The sequence below is a fragment of the Mustela putorius genome, unplaced genomic scaffold (assembly GCF_011764305.1).
Source record: "Mustela putorius furo isolate JIRA1106 unplaced genomic scaffold, ASM1176430v1.1 tig00003853_pilon_pilon_pilon, whole genome shotgun sequence".
In the NCBI taxonomy this organism is placed as follows: Eukaryota; Metazoa; Chordata; class Mammalia; order Carnivora; family Mustelidae; genus Mustela; species Mustela putorius.
In genome coordinates, this window is record NW_025422005.1 from 70948502 (window position 1) to 70963394 (window position 14893).

At 47.4% G+C, this 14893-nt stretch overlaps 1 protein-coding gene and 1 pseudogene across 2 annotated transcripts in view; both read right to left on the reverse strand.

The window, feature by feature from the left end:
• The window catches only part of LPAR3 (lysophosphatidic acid receptor 3), a 95090-nt gene that overhangs the window by 32628 nt on the left and 47569 nt on the right, over positions 1–14893 (reverse strand). The window lies entirely within an intron of this gene.
• On the reverse strand, positions 13785–13881 carry LOC123387501 (annotated as a pseudogene).

The following is a 14893-nucleotide window of genomic DNA, read 5'->3' on the forward strand; positions in this document are numbered from 1 at the left end:
TTCTTTCTTTCGTGACTTTCTCACATGAAGAGCTCTCTGAAACATTGTGGGGCAAGATTTCATTCCATCCTTCCTCAGAAGGGCAATAACAGTGGAAGCACAGTTTGCAGGTCATTGCAAGAGGTCAGCGAGAAGTCCCTTGGTGTTAATAGCTTGAGTGATACTGTTTTCTCCTTCAAACCACACCATTAAATTGTTTTCATTACCCACGAAGGGACTGTTTGTGTCAGAGCAAATGAGACCTGATACAAATGCAAACTGGCTCATTTCAACCTAACAAAATAGTTCACTCCTGATAACTAAAAGAACAAGACAATGACAAAAACTTGCTAGGTCTTTTGATGATACACAGGCAGGAGAGAAGAGATGTACTGAACAGACGGGTCCCCTCAGAGCAGATGATGCAGCTTCCGTGTGCTACCTGGAACTTCTGAGGGACTTTTATTCTCCTAGAGACTGGTGTTAGGGGGTATTTTCCACACGTTTTAAAAATATGATATTGTATGTTCTCTAAGAATATCAGAGATTCTACTTTCATTGAAATTCCACTTACAAAGCATTTTTTTGTTGCTCTTTCGGTCATCCAAACTCAAAGCTCTGAAGCTGGGTTCATCCTTTTGCTGCTCCCCTCGTGCGTGGCATGTGTCCCCTTCCTGAGGCAGCTGTCCTTTTAATGCCTTTTGGGTCTATGTTTCCTGTTTTCTCACTGCCATCACAGTAACTCTTTTTCCTCTGAAGTGTTTCTGCATGGGGCTGGGTAGTTTCTTCAAAACGTGCGGGTCAGGGCTCTACCAGCAGACCGCTGAAGTGCAAAGTGGTAGTGTGTGTGCCGTAGGGGAGGGAGAGCTTGTCCGTGTGTGATCCTGATACAGTGACCCATCCCACCGGAAGCCTCACTTCTGGAACCAACTGTCTGGGTACTCTTCCTGCAGCACTCGCAGCCGAGCACTGGTTGCCAGTTGGAGCCCACTTCCGATCAGGAAGACTCTGAGGAGCCTGCAGCCTCAGTTCGGCCACATTCCTGGTCTCTGTTTTATACTCTAGTCCCGCTAATTAGGTCTCCGTGGGAACCTGACTGGTACCAGGTCTGCTGAGCCTGGGCCTCTCCCTGACTCCTGTCGGTCTCTCAGGGAGAGGCCTCCACCCACCCTCATGCCCAGCTTGGCTCAGGTCAATGACCAGGTTCCCCTTACCTGAAATCAAGCTTCCCCAACATCCAGCCACTGATTTTGAGGTAGCTTCCTGCACCTGGTGGTTGGTGGATGTGGTATCTGCTGTCCCCAGCCCTTCCTTGCTAGCTCTTGGCACTATTCCAGGGCTCATGCTACTGTGCTGGCCTCTAGGACCCGCCAGTTTCCCCCTCATCTGCGTGCGGCGCTCCCTGAGCACCGCCTGACACAGCAGGCACGGGCCTCTGTGAGCCTGCCCACATCCAGCCAGCTCCCTGCTCCACAGCATCATCCCCCAGCCCTGGCCCCACCCTCGCAGCCACCTCCACCTTACACCTGCCACAGAGCGTGGACAGTGGCAGCCTGAAGGGAACAAATGTGTTCCATCCAAATGTGGCAGCTCCCATCTGTACCCCTTTCTGTCATCACCTTGTGAGCCGTTCCTGGTCTGGAGGTGTGGGAGAAGCTCCACCCAGGAGGCCAAATGTCCCTTCAGGTGTCCATCTATTTCCCATGCCAAATGAATGCCTAGAGATCTCTCTAGAAAACTCAAGAGGACCCCGGGGCTGCTAGAGACCTTCATCTCCAATGGAGACTTAAGTGCTAGGAGCTTTGCATCCAGCAAAGCTGTTCAGTGGATAATGGGTTGTCTCAGCCTCCTGTCTCCTGACTGATAATGACAGAACCTGCATTAATATACTCCAATATATCTTCAAGGGACTGTAAGTGAATGGAGTTCTTACAGAACCCTCAGACCCTAATATACCCTCTTTTCTATTGTCCAAGGCTACCCCTGGCTCAGCTGTGTTCTCTGAATGTCTGGTGCCTGGTCACACCAGCCTCTGAATGATCCAAAATGGCTAAAGTCTAAAGACTTTCTCCTGAGACCCTGAAGCCTCTTGAGGTCCCAAGAGGCTAGCCCATGGTGCTTAAGAGGGGCTGCAGAGCCAAGTTCCAGAGAACTCCTCAGAGCAGAGAGCCCCATCTCTCTGCGTGGATCCTGAAGGTCACAGCCCCTCTACCACACAATCACTGACAGTCTTCAGGCTGAGGAGCCCAACTGAGCCCAATGACCCAGTGAACTCTCCTATGTTACCTCCCCTTTCTAAACTTAAAGGAATTCCAGAAAGCCCCCAAATTAAGAACTTCCAGACTGCCCCTGCAGGATCCCCAGTGTAGCACTGCCCCTCACCCCAAATGACAGAGTTTCAGAATCTAGGCATTATCGCTCTCTCACCACATCTAGAGAGACTCTCCCTGTCAGAAGACTCAGCATGATCCCTTATTATACAGAGGCCAGGAAAGAAGAATCAGGATGCCTAAAGACTCTCTAGGTTCATGACGCTCTCTAAAGTGCAAGCTGCCTTAGAGCAAAGGAACAATATTTCCCTTCCAAGTCAGAGCAAATGGAGGAGAGTCTAGTAGTAGTAACCCATGAATGAGCACAAACCTCTTGAAGGACCACTTCTCTGTCCTTCTGAGGGTCCATTCCATGCTACTGAAAGGACAGAGTTTCAGCTTCTAAGTTGCAGAGCCCACAACCACTTGCATCTGTGGGGCCAATGCAGGATCCCGAGGATGAGCCTCAGCTGCTGCAGACAGCGCGGAACTCTACTCAGAGGGTTTCACAAGTCTGCTGTGTGTCCCTGGAGTAAAGGCAGACATCCCAGTGGCCGTGTTGATCCCAGGAACTTTGCTACAGTTTTCCCAATCTAAGCAAACTCGGTGTTAACCCCTCCAGAACCCAGAGCCTTCAAGAGAACATCAGGCCTAACTCCAGGGAGTCCCAGGAGCTTGGAACACATCCCGGGAAGGATAACGCTGATATTCCAAGGAGGAACTCTTTAAGTCACGCAAAAAGTTCTGACCTTTCATATGAGGCCCAGTTGTGGTGCTCTTTTGGTGAGCCCAGTCATGATGGGGACTGTTGTGGATAGAGCACTGACAAGCTTTGCCTTGGGCCCAGCTAGGAAGACTGAGAGCAGATACAGGGCTCAGCCGCACAGGCCCCGTGTATCCCCATCTGTACTCAGGACTGGTGATAAGGAGCCTTCCCTGAAGAAGGCAAGGAAGCTTGTAAGACAAGACTTCTCACGATGGAGGAGATGGATCGTGAGACAACACTCACAGTCAGCCCTTGCAATCCTGGGGGAGGATAAATTCAATGAGAGTGGAGTCTCTGCATGTGGTTGGGGGCTAGTTAAGGCCGGATGGTTATACTCAGTGGCCAGGCCAGTCTCGTGGGCGTGTGGCCCGTATGGTCACACACGGCCCACGTTCACCAGCACCCTGAGCTTCGCTTCAAGATCTGCTGTCTCCGTCTTGAAATCCACAATATGTTTACCTTTGAACTTAAGAGTTGGTAAGCGATGTTTGGCAAGACAACAGGGGATGAGTGTGAGCGGAGATGTCCGGAAGAAAGGAAGGAGTTTTAGATCTTAGTGCCTTTGGCCGCACTTATTTTTCCTGCCTTTCTTATATGGGGCCCATGAATTGTGTAGCCAGTCCAGTCCATAGCTCTGTATAACAGCCTTCCAAGTAACCAGTTCATCCAAGAAGGAGGGGATTAAAGACAATAGCCTTGTATTCTCTGGTGATTTCTCCACCTCTGATCCTATTCCCACAAAAGAAATTTCCTTTTATGCCTTAGAGTCACTCACTTAAGGTTTATCCACTTCAAACTCCCCCCAGCTCAAAAAGACCATTGGTAAGATCAGGACACCGAGGGTGGCATTCCAGAAAGCAAATCATGTTATGACATCACAGGGTATGATCCAAACAGCCATAGGACCTTCCCCTGTTTATGACGAAGCCAAGGATGGAGACTGGGGCAGCTGCTCAGTGCCTGTCCCAGGACCCATCTGGTTAATATGTTTGTTAGATCATTATATAAACAGTGAACGTTTGTTGAGTAACTACTGTGTGCCAGGCACTGCAGAAATGAAGACAGACACAGTGCTGTCCTTGACAAGCTCAGTCTAGTAAGAGATACAGGCACTTAGCAAATAAATTACAATAAAATGAGCTAAATAAATACTTTTATACATATAAATAGTATGCTATAGAAGCTCTGGATAATTAACTTCGGGAGAGTCAGAAACTATCACAGAGAAGGATCTTAAAAGGTAATTAGAGAGTTGCATACTGAGAATACTCAGACGGGCACCTGGCTGGCTCAGTTGGTAAAGCATTCTGTGCTTGATCCCAGGGTCATGGGTTCGAGCCCCACGCTGACCGTAGAGATTACTTTACCATGAGAGACTATGGACTCTGAAAAACAATCTGAGGGTTTTGAAGGGGCGGGGGTGGGAGGTTGGGGGATCCAGGTGGTGGGTATTAAGGAGGGCACGGATTGCATGGAGCGCTGGGTGTGGTGCAAAAACAATGAATACTGTTATGCGGAAAAAATAAAAAATTAAAAAAAATTTTTTACACAGAATAAAAAACATACTTAAAAAAATATATAAAATATATACTTTTTATACTTAAAAAAAAAAAAAGGATTACCCACAAGAGGAGCATCAGGCAGACCCACAGACCCGCACAACTGCAGAAATGGGGAGAAGCTCAGCACCGTAGGAGCCTGGGCTGTGTGGAAGGTGGGACGTTGAGAGAAGGAGGTTGGGACCAGAACTGTGAAAACGGCCTCCTAATTCCAGCTCGCCCGATAATTTGGACTTTATCTAGAATACAAGAAGGGCCCAGAAAAGATGAGACAGTTCCTTGTGTTCTTTAGGATGGGCCTCGGCTGGCAGTATGTAGGAAGTCTGCCGGACCTGTAAGGTATCTGGATCTCAGAAGAGAGGTCCAGGATGGAGAGAGGTCTCTGAGTAGCATTCACAGCGAGGCAGTGGTCCAAGCCTCAAGAAGAAGGTCATCTTAAGAGAACATGGGCAGCCACAAAGGACAGGAACAAAGGTCATTTCCGGATGCCCAGAGATGGCAGGGACTGGCCAAGAGACAGAGAAGGAACTGAAGGGGGAAGAAAGCATCAGAGGTGGCATGAAGCAGGCAGGGCAACAGGGAGCTCAAGTCAGATCACCGGAGCGGGCAGTTAGGAGGGCAATGGAGGCTTCATCCGCACAATCTTAATAGGGGCAGAGCTAGCTTACTATGGCTTGGGGTACTAAGAAAATAGGATAAGAAATGAAAGAAGAGAGACAGAACAGCCCTTAGAAAGGGGACGTAGGGTTCGAGGCTATATATTTTAAGGCCAAATACACAGCAGAGCAAGAATAACGAGAAAAGGCTCCTGGGAAGGCTGGAAGTAACGGGCTCTCATAGAAAGCTAGAAGGTAAATAGGAGGCCTTTTTGGATTAGCTAAGACGGTGGAGGGAATGGTAATAGGAACATTCACATTAGACTTGTATCTTCTTGGTTAGAAGCAAGCAAGGAAGGTAAGGTCAGCTATGGGTTGAGAAAGGGCAAAGCTCAAAGGCTTTAAGAAATCTTAGTTTCCAGGATGAATTCCTGCCCCTGAATCTTAGTCTCCAGGATGGATCTCTGCTTCCTGCTTCCAAGCTTCTCTGCCGTTGGCCTTCTGCTTATTTGATCTCTGCCTCTTGTTAGATTTCTGCAGCTTGTGCTCCACTGGCCTTCTCCCCTTCCACTCCCCAGCTGCTGGGCTTCCCTGGCTGCTCCTCCTGGCCCATGTGGACTTAGCCCCTGCTAACAGCTCTACCTTCCTGCTCTGTACAGGACCAGCTCTGCCTTCTCTGTGGCATCTGGGCTCCCTAGCGCCCACAGAGTATTGGGCCAATTCTAGCAATCTCCTAAATGATCTCTCCTTCTCCAACCATCCCCTATCTTTCTAAAATTCTGCATTTAGCAACTCCCACCTTCCTCTCAAACTATCAATGCTCTCCAGACCCCACAAGGGCTCTCCATTGCCAGACGAGGCAGTTGAGCTGTGGCCCCAGACCTACAGAGTCTTTGAACAAAAGTTGAATCTGTGTAGGCAGCGACAGGTGTCTTCCTACCCTATTGCCTTATAAGTCTAAGGCCAACCCAGGCATCCATGTCATCTGCCCAGCCTCTGTAGACATTTGACCATGAAGTCCATGCTATCTTGGGATTCAAGGCTTCCATTCTCTGACTCCAGTATGCTTCTCAAACCAGACTGTCATTACTCTGCAAACCCATTATTCCAGAAATCAATCTATCCTCTTCCCCTTCCCATTCTTGGCCCAAGTATGGTTTCCCCGGCTATCTGTATGCCCGTCTTCCATCCTGATATTCCACTTGTCTGCAAGGCTTTGCCCTCTCTTCTCTACCTGTTATACTGAGATCAGGCTTATATCCTGCCTCTCAAGGAAGCCTCCACAGACCATTCAAACCCACAGCGTTTTCTGCCTGGGCACCCTCACTTGGCCCTTCTATGTATTTATTTGTTCCTTCAGTTGTCCTCCTTTTTTGTTTTGTAACCTTCTTATTTTCTCAGACCAGCCTATAAGCAGAGCTCCCTTTAAATCTTACATACAAAAAACCAACAGAGAGGACCTGCCTTTGTATAATCTACCTCCCACATGACCCAACGATTGATTCATGAACATTGGTCACCTCCTGACAACCATAAAATATCACAGCAAGCCCAAATTTGTAGCACCTTTAGGGCAGAGATACCCAATACATGTTTACGACGAAAAAAATATAAAAACCAGAAATCTCTCCATGTTCAGAAAATCAAAAGGATAAAACAGGCTCAGGGCTGGGCCGTGAACTCTCTGACCTGACAAAAACAAACAACCCTTGGTATATATCATGGTCACCTCGCCGTCCAAGGACAAGCATATTTTACCAGGGCAAGAAGAGAGACCCATTAGAAGAAGCAGGAACTTGGAAATCCAGAGCTCTGGCCTCAACACCAGCAAGGACTTACAAGGTAAACTTGGACAAACCTCTCAACAGATACTGATTCTTCAAGGTAACTGGATCGTTCCTTCTCACACGCTGCAGTTATACCAACAATCCGGTGTAAGGGAGAGTGGGTGGCTGGAGTAGGGGGACACCGTCAGGGTGGGGTGAAGGCTGCTCACCAATGGTGTCCCCCAGCCCATCCTTCTGGTTCACCTGCCCTCTATCCCAGCTTCTACGTTGATTCCTACGTCTGACCAGGCATGATTCCAGAAAACAACTCTACTCCCAATTCCCACCCAACCTGTTTGTTTTAGCTACACACAGAGCAACGGTCCCCAGCTGAAAGTCTGAAGATACAAACGATGTTAGCACGGACTTGGGTCAGCACATACCCTGCTATGCCAGGTATGAGCCCAGTGGTGTGACACCTGGGTAACAGACGATAGCCACACCCCCTTTCCCAGACTTTGAGGCCCTAAGAGAAGGCTTTACTGAGTTCTGGAAATCTGACCCTCCCAGGAGGCTGGCTGGGTGCTGGCAGGAGGACTGGACGTAGCTGGGTAATGGAACATCTCTGCTAAGTGAAATAAGCGAGACAGATAAAGACAAACACTGTTATGGTATCATTTATATGTAGAAGGAAAAAAGCCAATTTCATAGAAACAGAGAATAGAATGGTGGTGGCTGAGGGAAGGGGAATGGAGAGATGTAGATCAAAAGGGACTAATATTTAGTTATAAGCACTGTAATTTCTGAGGTCCTAAGGTACAGCACAATGACCACAGTTAATAATTTCAGGATTGTGTACTTGAAATCTGCTGAGAATAGATCTTAAGCATTCTGACTGCAAAACAGGAAGGAAGGAAGCAAGCAAGCAAGCGGGAGGCAGAAGGAAAGAAGGAAGGAAGGGAGGCAGGCAGGGTGGGGGGGCGGGAGGGTCCTGTGTCTGGCAGTTATCTCCATCTTAGTAATTATTCCACAACATATATGTAAATCACATCGTTCCATTCGAGTCTTTAAATATACCCAGCTATGCTATGTGTGTTAATTGTTCTTCAAAAAGTTGGAGGAAAACACAAAGGTAGAATTTGAGAAGGGAGAAGAAATTGAGAAGTACAGAAGTGAGTCTGTACCTCACACTCGGGTATTATTTGTCAATAATTGTTCGTTCCAGCTGAAGAAGGTTTCAGGTTTCTTTAAAGAGAAAAACAGCCAGGGGTGCCTGGGTGGCTCAGTGGGTTAAAGCCTCCGCCTTCGGCTCGGGTCATGATCTCGGGGTCCTGGGATCGAGTCCCGCGTCGGGCTCTCTGCTCGGCGGGGAGCCTGCTTCCCTCTCTCTCTCTCTCTCTCTGCCTGCCTCTCCGTTTACGTGTGATCTCTGTCTGTCAAATAAATAAATAAAATATTAAAAAGAAAAAGAAAAACAGCCAGAAAAACTGTTCTGAAGGAGGAAGAGTGCTAGGGGGATAAAAGAAGTTGGGTCATGTTTAGTGTGACAGAACGGAAGGGCTGTGTGGAAGAAATGGAAGAAAGTAGGCAGGGCGGGGATCAAACTGGAAATGAAAATGCTGAGTTCGAAAAGTGACTTTAGATTTGACTGCAGAGGGAGGCATGTGAAGGAGTGAAGCAGGAGGGGGAAAAAAGAACCGGGAGCCGGAGAGACCCGAACAGCCACCTAGGCAGACAGCGGGGAGACCCAGATTTCCAAACACGTCTGGGTGGGCGAGCTGTGAAGAAGCCGTGGCACCTTGAAAAGGTGGGATGGAGGGGGACACAGGGTGGGGTGGAACTTGAACCTGACCTCCTTGTAACATCGGACCGTGAGGTCTTCTCCATCACCATGTCCCCCTGAGGACAGAGGGCGTGTGCCAAACAGTAGTATGGGAGGCCACAACCCAGGCGGGCCACGTGAGCACTCCCAGCTCATCCTGTAAGCCAATGCGTCCTTCCTGGAAGGCACCCGTGGTGATGCCAAGAAGCACACACAGAACGGCTCTGCAGCAAAGGTGCTCCTTGGATAAGCTGTTTTGAAACAGAAGTTTGAACAGCCCTGGACTCAGTGGAGTAAGTCCTGGTGCCGGGATGGTTTGGCTCTGAAAAGAATTAGACATTCTCGGCCTGATGGGACTGCCCAGCAACAAAAGAGCTCCTGCGTGCCAACTAGCGACCTGATCGTTTCAGCATTTCTTAAGGCAAAGCTTTCACTTTTTTTCTTAAGCAGATATGTGATAACTCAGGCATGCAAGGCTGCAAACACTGAAGGTAGGCTCCTGCCCTGCAGACGCTACTCCAAGACTACCAACGCTGAAAACAAGCATAGGATTTCCTGGGAGTCTCTTAGCATTTCTTGACTCCTGGTTTCTCTGTGTGTGTGTTTGTGTATGTGTATGTGCGTGTGTCGCTTTTTTTTTTTTTTTTTTACTGGAAAAAGGACACTTCATTGAGGAAACCCATAAATAATATGAAAAGGCCCAGGGTCTGGTCTCAGCTGTTTTCAGACAAAGAGCCAACTTCCCAACCCTGGAAAAGGTGGCAACAGCGCTCGACTAACAAGGCATCCTGGTGGGATTCATTAGCAAGACGGGACTGTTTCTTAGGAGGAATGTCTTCTAGATGACACACAAGATGGTGCTGTATTACGGGATTCTTAATAAGCCAACACTTAGTGGTGAGGGTCTCGCTTATAATGTTTCTATTCATAAGTGTTGCAAAAGTGAAATGAATTATGAATGCAAAGATCATCTGTCAGAGACAGGAATCAGTAACAGAATTTCACGGCTGGCGTTGGTGTGTACGGGGTCTAGTCAGGCAAACGAGCTTTTTAGTTTCGTGGCGCCTATATGTTCTGGTCAGCCTGGTTCTCTGGAACTGAACGGGTGCTGTCACTAGAGGTCAGGCGGCCCACCCAGGCAACTTCCTCCCAACCATCTGTCCACATTACAAAACCGGCCCTTGTGAGGGTACCGACGGTAGGCCCCCGGCCTCCCTCTCCACAGGACCTGTGACGTCACTGGGAATAAAAGGGCACTCTGCCCAAATGCAGGGCCAGGCTCCTCAGAGTCAAACTAAGGCCTCAGAAGAGTAGCCATGTTTACTTAGCACATACTATGTGCCAAGCACTACACTAGGTTCTCGTAATGTGTATTCTCTCATTGCATCCTCAAAAGCTTGCCATGCCAGAGGAACTGATATTAGCCCCACGTATAAGAAACTAAGTCACAGAATGTCGGGTAAATCGCTCAGGGTCACAGAACCTGAAAGTGGCAAAGCCAGGACTGAAATCTGGTTCCCTCCCTCTTCCCAAGCACCTGCTCCTGCTGTCTATATCTTGCATAAAGTTTCAGGAGTGGGCAGCTGTCATTGCCCAAGAGATGACTTCAAAACGGTCACCACCATACGGCAAAAATCTTCAGCACAAATCAATGATGAACGCAATGTTGAGAGTCCAGGTCACTTCACAGAAATAACTAGAAATCGAGGGAGATACAAGTTATAAACCTCATTACTAGAGCTGCTGTTGTTCTATCCCTACCACTTAGGTGAAACTGCTCATCAACCTTGAAGTGTGGGGTCCTAGAGCCAGTCTGCTTGGATTCAGAGCTCAGCTTGGCTACTAATCTTAGGCAAGACACTGAACCTCTCCGGGCCTCAGTTTCTTCATCTGGCAATAATAACAGAACTTCCCTTAAAGACCTGTCATGGAGATTAAATGAACACGCCAAGTGCTCAGAACCATGTATAGCACAGAGTAGATATTGTAGTTATTTTTGCTACTTTGGGTATGTGGGAAAGACGCTTAAGTCCACCCAGACTTCCTTTTCCACAAAACAGATCTGCGTAACATGTAACTCGCAGACTTCCAACTGGTAGGCGCTCAAAATATGTTTCATTTGTTTTCCTCTTCCCAAGACAGCACTACCACTCACCCTTCTAAGGTCTCAGTTTCCCATACTATAAAATGGGAGACACACCCATTCCACGGTCACCGTCCACCTCACAGGCCTGTCACAGCCAGATCCTGCCAAAGGCCAGGTTAGATGTGAGGAAACCCAGTTTCTACTTTCAGTTCCAGCTTTCAAAAAGCCACTTAACTTCCCTAAACCACCATTTCCTCATTCATTCACTCATGCTATTATAATCTCAACACATATGTTCCAGACAGCGTGCTCCATGATAGACATGGAAAGAGAGAGAAACAAGGGACCATCTCTGACTTCAAAGCACACACACTCCAGTTCAAGATGAAGGCGGGTAACCATTAAGGGGATAAAATATGCATCTCGGTCTCCAGACACGGCCTTGGCCTTCAGAAAGATTAGGGTCACGTAGGAAATGGTCAAGGACCTTATGCAGCTACGTGCAGGTGGGGTCTGGGTGCCCTGCCTGTGGCCCCTGCATCCCTCCCGCCAGCTGTCTCGGCCCGGCCTGGGGAAACGAGCAGCAGCTGGTTGTGGCGCGCAGGCCTGGTCCCTTCCCTGGGGCAGGCCAGGCCTGTCTCGCCCGGAGGCAGAGGAACGAGGTTGCAGCCTGTTGCTGTGTGTTATACTATTCCCTTGTATTCTGGGGTTTCTAATCACAGTGGCCAGAAAGCCCTTCCCACACTTTGGTCCCTTCGGGGGCGTCTCACTGGGACGGTGTCCCCAGGTAGCACCTGTCCTTTGGCGCAGCTTCACTGGCCCGCTGTGCACCCAGCGCCTCTTGGGAGGGGCTGTGGTGCACCCTTCACGCCTCGAGGCTGGACGCCATGCCACCCAGGGCGCTTTTTACATTCGACTTTACTATTTTTACTATCACAAGACTTTCCCCCCAGACTCCTCAATAAACACTGCTTTTCAAAAAAAAAAAAAAAAAAACGGGGGGGGGGAGGATAAAGTATGAACAAAAGAGAGGGGAGACCCAAAGGATGCCGTAATCAGATCTACCAGGTAGGGCAAGGAAAGAGTCACAGGAGATAGGCCCTTGAGCTGAGTCTTACGAGATGAATGGAAGTTTCCCAGACAGAACAAGGGGGAAGGTGCTCCACCACATGCAAGGCTTAGAGACGCCAAACACAAAAACAATAAGCATTACAGCTGAGTGGAGGGCCCATCTAAGGGAGTGGCAGGAAAGCGGAATAATACCTTTCCCACTTACCTTGCAGGATTTCCCGAGAAGGAATGGGAACGCATGTTAAAACACTGAAAAAGTGCTACAGAAACATCGTGTATGCTCACTATTAGCGCTCTAGCAAGGCTCCCGATGGACTTCATTTTCACCCATTTCCTTCCAGTGTGAGCACTCCCAGGACGGTTTCTCCACTGAGAGAAAGCAAGGAGGTTTAGCACTGACCTAAGTGGAGTGGCGGGAGGGAGAAAGGACAAGAGAAACATCTAGCTCTTTGTTTCAATGACCACAAAGCTCTTCAAGGTCCCTTCACCGTGATGCTTCTCGTAATTTAGAAGATTTCAGTCATTATCTGCCAGAAAGGAGACCCTGACCCCCAAACCTTGACTTTTCAAACATATTTGGCCATAACACATGTTAAGAAATACATTTTATATCACAATCCTGTGCACATGCAGAAAGGGTCAGTGACAGTCTCCTCACGGATTTCATGACTTGCCAGTGGGTCACCACCTGAGGTTTGAAAAAGCACCACCCTGAGAGACAAGAAGGTTTATGGAAGATGTATGTGTGTGTGTGTGTGCGTGTGTGTAAGATTTCATGTGCGTGTGTGTAAGATTTCAAGAGTATGGTTCACAAATCCCCTCAGCCTTCTTTTCTTTTGCCTTTCAAGACACTGCAAAATAGAAGAAAATCCAGTCCACTTCCCGGAAAGGAACATCCTTATGTGCACAGCTCACAGGGTGTGTTGTCTGACAACAGATGTTCTTCCATGCGGAAGGCTTTCTGTTTGGTTGCTAAGGCCGATTAGCCCTGTTAACAGGTAGGATTTCAAAATTCACGACTCTCTCTTAGGCAGGGCCCTGCTGCCCTGTAGAAAACAGGATCAGATGTCCACAATGTCTTTTCCATGGGAATATTCAATAAGCAACTTCTTTCATGTCAAGAGCTCATCACACATCGTGACTCAGAAATGAGCAAGCCTCTGCCTCAGGGCTGCTAAAATGTGAACATGATGCCTAGGTGCCTTTCCACTCATAGACAGATTCAAGATTCATGCCACCATCATCACTACTACCACCTCCCTCAACAAAGAAAAAGTCTGCCCCCGTCCAGCTCTGTAAGCTCTGTAGGCAACCAAAATACTAAGGCTGGAAAGAAACGCGAAGGTCATCTGGTCTCCCTCTTTCCTTCCAAAGACGATGGCCAACTAAACTTTCCTGGCTCACAACGGAGCTATTTCCTTTTTTAAAAAAAATTTAAGTTAAATTAATTTACAAATAGTGTACTATTCGTTTCGGAGGTGGAGGTCAGTGATTCATCAGTCTATACAATATCCAGCGCTCATTACATCATGAGTCTTCTTCAGTGTCTATCTCCCATTTACCCAATCCCTTTCCCTCCAGCAACTCTCAGTTTATTTCCTATGATTCAGAGTCTCTTATGGTTTGTCCCCCTCTCTGAGGTCATCTTGTTTTAGTTTTCCATCTCTTCTCCTATGATCCTCTGTTTTGTTTCTTCAATTCCACCTATGTGTAAGATCATATGACAACTGTCTTTGTCAGATAGACTTACTTCGCTTAACATAACACCTTCTAGTTCCATCTATGTTGTTGCAAATGGCAAGATTGCATTTTTCTTTTTTTGATGGCTGAAAAAATATTGAACAGTTGATGAATTTGCATGTCATCCTTGCCCAGGGGCCATGCTCATCATCTCTATATCATTCCAATTTTAGTCTATGTGCTGCACAATTGAGCTACTTCCTGTTGTACCACGATTGCCTCTGCATGGGCCTTCCCTGTGGTACTACCCAAGTTTAGATGTTTCTACTGCCATTTTTGACTCTGCCATTTCTCTGGCTTAAAATACCTTTCCCCCTACCCATTCAAGTCCCACCCATCCTTCCAGATCACATCCCAAGCCCTCCAGGAAGCCGTCCCCACATGGCCAAACAAACAATGATGCTTGCAAGTCAAGAAGGGAAAATAGCACCTGTCCATCCCAGCTTCCATCTCTGAAATGAGATTCAGCTCCCTGAATTCATGCATCTCTGCCTTTTAGACGCTGTTTAAGGGATGGTTAACATATATTTACGGAATGACTTTCTAATATTTTAAAAGAAGGCATATTTTTAGAAAACTTACATCTTAACCTTTCCTACAACATATATATCAATGTAAGCCAAAAAAAGGTTTAAAGGATTAAATCAGACACTCATTACAGAAATCAGTATTAAGCTATTAATACAAACACACATACTTAGAACCAGTAACTACAATGATGGAAGAGCCAGCACTGCTGATTTTCAAAGATACTATCATCTGGGAGACACTCGTGTTAGGCAACAGAATTTTTACATGCATCCCAGTGAGCAACAGAGACGCCTCCTCCCTGAGGAGCTGCTGTTGGAGATGCTTTCATGGAAAAAGACTCTGCTTTGATACACAGTCAACACACTGAACTCTGTGTTGACTTTGGTTACTTACTATTATTACAGGATCGTTGGATTTTATCGTTGGAAAGAATTTAAAAGATTATCTATTCCACCTCGAAGGATGAAATTTAATCAGGAAAAGGTGAGTTAATAATGTACTTCAGATCCCCCTTACAGGAAATGACAGATTTGAGGCTAAAACCATACCTTCTATAATCTAAAGAAATCAGGATCTAGAAACCCAAAAACCTCATACCATCCAGCCCTTCAGTTTCACTTCCTCTGTCCCCAGACTTCTCGTCTTCCACCAGATATCCCTCTGTCTCA